Genomic DNA, 9,257 nt, shown 5'->3' with positions numbered 1-9,257 from the left:
GATTAGGAGGGCGGACGTATGAAGCGTAAGGTTGTGGTGATGATGGTGGTGGTGGCGCACCTGCGTGCCACCGGTTGACAGCGGCTCGGCTGAAAATTTCATGGCCAGCGTATCGAGCGGGACACGCGCGCTAGGACGCGCAGTCGCGCCGCGCCGCCCGCCCGAGCGCCTCGCACGCTCGCAGCTCCACGCCGACACTCGCTCCGTGACAACCTTGCCGTGCCGACCCCGGCTCACAACAATAACACGCGCGACCTCCACACTACCGTCTCCGACTCGGAGATCCGTACCCCCAGTGCCGGGCACGAGTGCGGTGCTCGTGCCACGTGACCACGGCCCGGGCCCTGGCCCGACATGTGAAAAACAAAGCCTTTGTGACAGCACCGGCCAGGGGCATGTGGTGTGCCACACTTACGCACAAAATGAAATAATAAGGTGAGCTGAACCAGCATTATTCTGAATGAAAGGTGACTCGATGAGACCCGATTGTTCATTACCTTCGTGACTTAAACATGAGTTTTAAGTATTTCGTTGAAAAAGAACACATTATTTTAAAGATGTAACTTGGGTTTTAAAGCCAAATATATTGTTTAGGTCAAAGGTGAACTTTCGTGTCTACTATGTGGTACGATCAAGGTCAGAGTTCATTTATGTCTAATATATTAGTCCAAGTTATTGCCATGGGCTGTACCTGTAGGGTGATATTATTGAGCAGTGGTGTGGTGGGAGCGGCCGAAGTCCGTCCGTACAGCGAAGCTCTACGACTGCCGCAATCTGATTATGGCACACCCACTAAGCTACGAGATATTTATTCTTTAGCAATAAAACCTAGATATAAGCCGCCTAGGCGAACCCGAATTGACTTATTATTACTCTTTTAGTTAACAATTTAAACCGATGTTTTCGTAGGCTTCGTAGCACTTGCGTAGCAGTTCGTAGCAAAATGTTACGTTGTTGATTAAATTACCCTCACTATAAATTATTTACTTTAAATCATGTCTTTTGGAAAATAAAAAAGTATTTCAATTAATGCATTGGTAGATAACATAATAAAGTTATGTGCCCGCTAGTAGTTTAATAAGCACGGTCGTCGCACAATATTTCCTGGATAAGTTGGTTGTCAAATATGTTTAGGTATCCAAATCATGAATATTCGTTTTTAACAAGCTTATTATTTTATCAGTATTAGATATCGTTTGGCGTGCCACAGGATCGCGTGCGGGGGTGCGGCGTGCACGCACCTCGCACAAAACGATGCAATAACTCAGTCCCCTTATGTTTTATTCTCATCGATCCTAGCAATCAAGGTTTGGACGTCGAAAATACAAATGAAATAATTAGTAAATCTAGAGAAAAGCTGGGTTTTTAATGTAAAGTAAGAGAATGACTTAAAGAACTCGGAAATAGGCCACTCCTACAGAAACATGTTTATCCGCAGGATATTTTTGACATAATTTAATTACATAACAAGCTAACAGTAAATAAATTATTTTTACAAATAAAAACTGTGCGAAGTTCCTCCTACATCTCTTCATCGTTAGTGAGCAATGAGCAGCAAGTTATCAGCTAATTATACAATTATCTCATTCGCCCAGACTGTAATTATGCTATTCCAAACCTTACAATGTGCTATTTACCCGCGGTTCCAAGTTTACGCGGACGAAGTAACTAGATTAACAGAATCTTTGCAACTCGTGTAATTTACTTGTGAGTCGCGCTCTCTGAATTATGAAATGTTCTTGTAGTTCAGCAATATTTTATTCCCTTTGGGTTTCTACTGTTTATCGGGCATTCTAACACGTGAATGTGAAATTCATTGTTTCTGAAGAATTTCTATCGATTTGTACCCAAAGCAAGGGTTAGAGAAAGTGTGTCGATTGTGAATATTCAATTTTAAGTAGGAACACGTAGAAAATGTATGTTCTTAGAATATATTGGTCATTAACGGACTGTCGAACGCAATGTCCTACTTATAACGTCTATTATCTATCTAATTTAGTTACAGAAGCAATACAATATACAATGTTATTAAAATAACGGTAAGGTAATTTTATTATAAGATTTAGATAGGCTTAAATTGTACTTCACTGCCGGTACTATCGAATTTAGTAGCCGTACCTCTTTGTATTAAATTTTCACGCAAATTGACCCAATAAAAGTAAATTTGATTTAGAATCGACGATATACTGCTTATTTCAAGTATTGAACCGATGCTCTATATTCAGAAATAACATCTTCAGGCTAAAGGTAACGGGGTCACACCTTCTATTGGTAAGAAATAGCGTGGAAATGAGATTGCAAGAGCAAGAATTTTGCAATTGTACCCTCCGTAATAACAGAGCGAATGTTCATCGCTTACGACTGTGCATACATACCAAATGCATTTTCTTCGAGACGATCCCAACGAGTTTCCCCGGAAGGTGGGCTATAATACTCTATAATTTTCTTACATTCTTAGAACTTCGTGTTTCTTGTAGAGAATAATTTAAATATCTGGTGTAATAAGAAAGGATACTTTTCTTATTTATAGCAAGAACTATCCAGTAGGGAAACAAATATTTTATCGCAGAGTAGCTGAAAACACTATTTGTTATTTCTGAAAAAAAATATACAAGTGAATGTAAGCTTAAGTAAGCCGTACGCCATTTTGAATGCTTTAAAGGAGGATTTTGGTGTAGTCTAAACGTTCAGTAGCAACTTATAAATATTTTGTTAACTATCCTCGTGAAAATAAATAGGCAGGAGAATGTATATAGGATGCAACAACAGCCTTCGTGATGTTCAGTGTTTAATACGAATGTTTTAACTGGTTTCAAAAGGTTTGTACTATTTCGTATTACATTTCACTTCATCACTCAGCTCTTTATCTTTAATTCCGTTTTACAGAATAAATCTACAATTTAAAAAGTTGTTGAATATCGCTAGTTTTGCATAGTCAGATCCTAGACTTCAGTGGAGATAGTGACTTCACGTGGCAAATGCGGGCACATTGTAATGCCCGCTCGGTACTTAAGTTTTCATAATAGAAATTCACCCACAAAGAGTTCGCCAGGCGATGGAGGCTGTATGCGGTTTTAATAACGTTTTTAAGCAAAGAAATAAGGTAGTGGTATTAACATCGTGGATTTATTTAATTCCATCATAGTAACACCGTGAGCCACGTTCATTAAGCAGGATATAAATTATTCTCTGTTTTGACTCACAGTTTTACGTGAGTTAAATAAAGGCCATGAGTTCAAACGTCTAAATTAAGGATTCTTCATTCAGTGAAATTACTCGAAACTAAATGTGAATTTTCCAATTTGGGTCTACTAATCTAAAACGATAGGTCTACATGTTTTAGAATTCGCTACGTTTATACTTTAGTCGCTGTAGTTATGTACCAAAGATTTTCTGAAATAACTTCTTTTATTTTATTAGGGGTTAAAGTATGAAATTGCCGTTTTATTCTAGTAGGTTTTTGAATTGCCATAGAGTCTTCATGGTTTGAGGTTTTCGAATGGAACTTTTTTCACGTGGTTTCTGTGATGTTCTTCTTTTAAAAAATGTGAAACATTTGATTATCGATGTTCAATTGTTTTTGTTATTCAACTTAAACAAGAAAGATGGATACTGCGAAAATTTGAGTAATTTTTGAATATGAGTTCCGACGCGGGATTGAACGGCAGAAACAGCCCGCAATATCAATGCTGCATTTGAAGAGGTGTCTGCTAATGAACGCACCATGCGATTTTGGATTAAACGCTTTCGTGGTGGAAACTTCGACTTGAAGAACGAGCCATGAGAAAGACCGCCTGACAGGTGATTAACGAGAAATTAAGAGAGACGGTGAACGCCGATCCTAGTCAAACTACCCAGATACCCAGCCGAACACCGAATACTTAATGTTGAAAAAATTAGCAGTAAAACAGCCACGACTCATGAATCGACCTTCACCGCTATTGCTCCATGACAACGCGAGGCCTCATACAGCAAAATAAACCGTTTTAACTCTTCAGGAACTGCAGTTGGAAACTATTCGTCTTCCTCCATATTCGCCAGACCTTGCTCTAACGGACGACCATTTTTTTGTGATTTGGACAATTATCTACGTCACAAGAAGTTTCTTCCCAGGAGGCAGAACAAAATTCTTTCACACTGTTTGTGCAGTCTAGATCCTCAGAGTTCTATCGTAAAGGCATAAATGACCTTCTTATTAGATGACCGCAATGTATAGATAATAATGGCAACTATTTTGATTAAATAAGTTTGTTAAAAATTAAAAAAAAATACAATTTAGGTTTTCAGTACAAATCGGCAATTTCATACTTTAACCCCTATTATTTGCTTCTTCTCAGCAAAGAACAAACCTCTCCGGTGGGTTCTATACAAGGTGACTAAGGGATTATGGTGAGAATATGGGTCCCCAAAATACTAATAATAATATATTGCGGGCACAATGTTTGTAAAGCGTAGTGAAACCTCGCCCTTACTAAATCATTGTGAAAGGGAATTACTCATATGGTTTATATTCCCGATGGTGACCGTTTATTCTTAGGGTCTACTAATTATTGCGCACCCCTGCGTATTTAGTAGATGTTAACAAAGTGTTGTGGATTATTATATTTGACATTTTGGCAGTTTGTGAGTGGCAGGGATCCCGCCCAGCAAAACAGTACAAGGCTCGCTCCAGTGAGCCCATTGTTCTGGATTCTTACCATATCAGATTCCATGCCTTTGATATTGATGTATGTAGAACTGTGGTTCAGCAGCTCTTGCGCTGCCGTTTTAACTTCTAGTGGATTGTGCAAGTAAAAAAACAGGCAATGTACCTACATCTTCACAAAAAGTGAATAATAAGTAATAGGTAGGCTAGTTTTTACGAGACCTTAATACTTATATCCTCAAACACGAATAGAAAAGAAAACGGCAATCGCTAATACAAGTCATATTTTTCACAATAATGTCCTGTAAAAACAACACTTCGCCTCTAATGGCTTGGATTTGCCGTGTGTTTATTTTGTAGGAAACAGTTTTATTTCACGGTAGCTTCACACACAGATATGAAAACAAGTTGATTTAATGTTATTCGTAAATAAACGAGTATAACGTAAGATGTTTCAGACTGAAGTGGACGTAACATTTATATACAGCACATTAAATTGTTACATGTTGTTTCAGAAACTGGATCTAGAACTAGGTTTTATTATCACTAGTTTTACGATATGGCATTGGAAAGTTATAAAGTGTTTTAATGATTAAGCTCATTTAAAGCTATGTGTTAAACATGCATATTCCTATATCTGCAATTTCAATTGCAGATATATCTTATCCATGATAGGTATATATCTTTTTCATGTAAGACTTCATTTATATGTGCAATCACAAATATAGGTAAAAAACATTTTTTTCCCAATAAAATTAATTGTAGCAAATAACCTATAGAAAGGATAAGTGTAACTGTTTAATCGAAACTAATTCCAGTTTCTAGTGTCGTTTCTTAGGTCATAAACTCTCTAGACAGGCTTATTTGACTTTTTTATGCGATTTGTGTTCAAGTAGTAAAAATTTACTGGCCATTACGGGCAGGCTCCTTTACGATGCCTCTGGAATGTGCACCCGTTGTAAACCGGGACACATTCGCCTGCTGAGCGAGCTAAAGAGGATTTTCATGTTTACTCAAGGGCACTTCACATAGACATGCACATATTTTATAAAGATTCAATTTTATACCCTATGTTATACCTGTTTCAGTTCATTATTAACTGAGAGACTTTCTTAATGCTGAAAAGCTTTTCAAGACCAGAATTGGGGAGACTGTTTTAGTAGGTATAGATAAATGGGCGAAGTTCTTTTAAGAGACGACTGTAAAGAAATGGCTTGTTGTGACCGCTTTATAGGTAGGTACGAGGTAAACATACGAATATTTTAATTCCGTAAACTGATGTTGTTTACAGAGTTATCCACGTATATTATTATCTCGTGAGGGATTTTGCATTTGTTTAATATTTAAGCATACATCCAAGCAATAAAAACGTAACTTTAAACGGAAATATTTAAATGTCTTTTGACACGCGATCTCGTTTCGTATTCAGACTCGCGTCGGTTCTAAATGTTATGTATATGTATAAAATTAACCTTTCTTCGGGTCGTGAGGTACATTATGTTTTACCTCAAATTAAATCTAAAGCTTATTAACATTTCAAATGCTTATTTAGGTAAAACATGGTGGGTAATTTTTGTAAAAATCTGTAGGAAAAGCTATGTCAAATAGGGTCAGTTGTAATTGCTAACGGACTCATTTCGTCGCCAGTGCCTAGCAAGCCACAAGTATAAAAATTATACTTACACCTATTTTATAAAACAAAATAGCACATTGTTTGGGAACAGACAAATGACAAGCAGCTTACCTATATAAATAATTCTACCGACCTATTAATATACTTACTTAATCGTATTCAGAGAATTTCTTTGTCACGGAACTATCTCATCGATTTTCCGTTGACCTGCAGCTAAATACAGAAGGTATTTCGGCATTCCTGTGTGTTCCTATGTGCCTGTAAGTGAATTCAGCACGTTGACGGAATATTTGATTGTGAAAAGAATACCAATGAGTTTCCTCAAAGGCGATAATGCAAAGTTCAATTGGAAATAAAAGCTCCTTTTTCGATTCCTTATTCCTCCTGTCAATGAGTTGTTATGTGGGCGTTATCCTATTCTATTACGAAAAAGTCTTGGAGAAGAAAGTTTGAATTAGAAGGTTTTTGATTGATATGCTTTATCTTTTTCTGCGTAATATGCTACTCCTACGGATTTACATCTTATACAGTTATTTATATTTTTCTGCCTAATATGCTACCTCTATATTACATCTTATATTAATTACAGTTAAACCACCTATGTTAACTAAACAAAATAAAAAGGAATGGCAGCCGAGATCCATGTTAATTAAACATTAATTAGATGAATCTATTTCAAAATGTAAATACATACATTTAAATGTAAGCGGTAACCACAGTCCATATTTTCAGGCTGAAAGGTAATTCTAGTTAATACAGACACTGTTAGTCTGACAATGAGTGCCGTTAAACCTGTAACGCACATTTAATTGAATAAACAAAAGGTTTTCAGTGAAGGGTTCGAGCTCGTAAATCACGGGAAACACGCTTACTTGAAATAAAGCCTTTGTGGCTTCTGTAAACTAACAATAACCCATATACTTACAGTTTGCATCAAAAAGCATTCGAATAGCTTTGTTCCGTTGTAAGCCCTTCACGGTACTTGGACGTCAAATGGTGACTGTTCAATCAATAAATGAGTTTCAGTTTTCTATCAGACCTATTTTAACGTTTAAGTGATATATGATGAAGTTGTGGGCTAATTACTAATTCTTCATCGCTATGCCTTCTGAAAAACGAGTAGGTAATCACGGTTTAGTGAGTAGGTACAATTGACCAAGAATGTCTACTATAGATTTCGTATGTCTAGAAGGCACTTTGCATGTCGCCTAAGTGTTGTAGTACCTAAAGTGAAAGAAATGTGTACTCATAATTACCGTGAGCGTGTTTGTATATTTCTATCGTTTCAAATGCTAGCTGAAGGCCCTCTTGACAAACGTGTTCGTTGATGGAGCATTTTGCACCACAGACAATGGCTGCGCAGTGCGCTTAAAGGAAATTCTCGCTTAACTTCACTCGTTTGCTGTCAGTTTCCGCCCACTCTCGCTCCACTTCTCATTGAGATGAATTGTTTTTCACTCTTTAAGCATAAACTAAATTGAAGGACTCAGTTGTTTGTAGCACTTTGAACCTTTTTGAACGCTCGGTCGGTAAATATTCAGATCTTATAGTGATTTTTCTGTTTCTGCAGGCTTACTCTTCTTATGCAGAACTGCAACCACATGTTTAGCATTCAATACAACTCTTTGTTAAATTCAACATTAAGTTAATATAATAACTGGATACTGTGATCGTTGGCTTCAGTTATTCAGAAATAGTTAATTTAATTATTTAATTATCCGTGTACGTTAATAATAGTTAGAGGCCGCGTAAAGCTATTTTCATTTTCGAATGAGAATGTCGCAAGCAAGCTATGCTGACTTGCTGAATGTCCGTTGTCACGTCGTGCCTCTGTGAACAAAATTGTTCGATTATTTTTGGCTGTTTCATCGGCTCCGAGCAAATTAGTCCATTTGTATGCTAACGGACTTTCCGATTCAGATGTGAATATGGGTAAAGGAGTATTTATTGTTACCGGCTTTTTGTTTTTTTTCACCCCACAGAATGGCGGCCCTTTTCCGTGCTGCTATTAAAGTCACGGAATCTAATTGTTTCCTGAATTTGGTATAAGTAGATGATACAACAAATGCCATGAAACACATTGTTACACGATTATTCTGTGACTAGGTTGGGATTAGTAGGCTTTTGTTATATGGTCTAGTAGGTGAAGGGGATTTTCATTTATCACTTTTATTCAACTGATGACTTTGAAGCATATTTAAGATAACCACCAATCGAAGAGCTGACTGGAAGTTAAAGAATATCGTTAGAACTTAGTTGTATGCAAATGCAATATAGTGGGCTCATTTATGCCTATTGTAAACTATTCAATGCACTATATGTTACTACAATTTAGCATTCCAAATATAGATAGCACTTCAACCATTATTCCAATTTAACTGCGAGCAAAGTTTTAATATTCGGCACCATTTTCTGTGAGCGTGCTTGAACCGAGGTAAAATTTAGACATCGCGGAACGTCTATTTACGCTTTAGAACTACTGTATAACTCAATTTAATATGTAGATGGAATGAAAGTAGCTGGATTCTAAAGGAAATAAATATAAAACCTTGAAACTATAAATAACCGAACACTATCCGTAATAGGCTTCTCAGCCGGTCGCAAGGCTGAATCCACGTCTTATGAAAAATGATGCCGTCCGTTATAAAAGATAAATTTATGAAGAACGATATCTTCGCAACAAATGAGATATTATTTGGAATATCATGTTCGAATGATTGAAGACGGATTCTATTTTGGTAATTATTTACTTACAAATAAATGTATAGCTATCGTTGTTGTTTTAGTATAAATGATTTGCATACGTACATACGTTCTTCAGAATGTAGATTAGAGTAAATGCTCTGAAATAGCTTTTATAATTGTGATAACATGTATGACTGATATCAAATTCTTGGGTTCATAGTACTTTACAAAGTTCGTGTTTTCATCAGGTTTATTGTGACTGGTGAAATTGCATGAAAAGGGTGGGTCGCCGGC

At 36.8% G+C, this 9,257-nt stretch overlaps 1 protein-coding gene across 6 annotated transcripts in view; it reads left to right on the top strand.

The window, feature by feature from the left end:
- The first annotated feature begins 98 nt into the window (after positions 1-98).
- The window catches only part of Dysc (dyschronic), a 64,138-nt gene continuing 54,979 nt past the window's right edge, over positions 99-9,257 (top strand). For 2 of the 6 annotated variants that reach the window (XM_064035300.1, XM_064035301.1), the window contains exon 1: positions 101-435. The gene's annotated coding sequence lies outside the window, so the exon portion shown is untranslated. Of the gene's footprint in view, positions 436-9,257 lie in introns of all 6 variants that reach the window. The other 4 variants (XM_064035299.1, XM_064035298.1, XM_064035302.1 and 1 more) reach the window with 3 other exon arrangements.

This window comes from Helicoverpa armigera, chromosome 6, assembly GCF_030705265.1.
Source record: "Helicoverpa armigera isolate CAAS_96S chromosome 6, ASM3070526v1, whole genome shotgun sequence".
NCBI lineage: Eukaryota > Metazoa > Arthropoda > Insecta > Lepidoptera > Noctuidae > Helicoverpa > Helicoverpa armigera.
The sequence above is the reverse complement of the archived record's forward strand: the minus strand, read 5'-3'. Positions and strand labels throughout refer to the sequence as shown.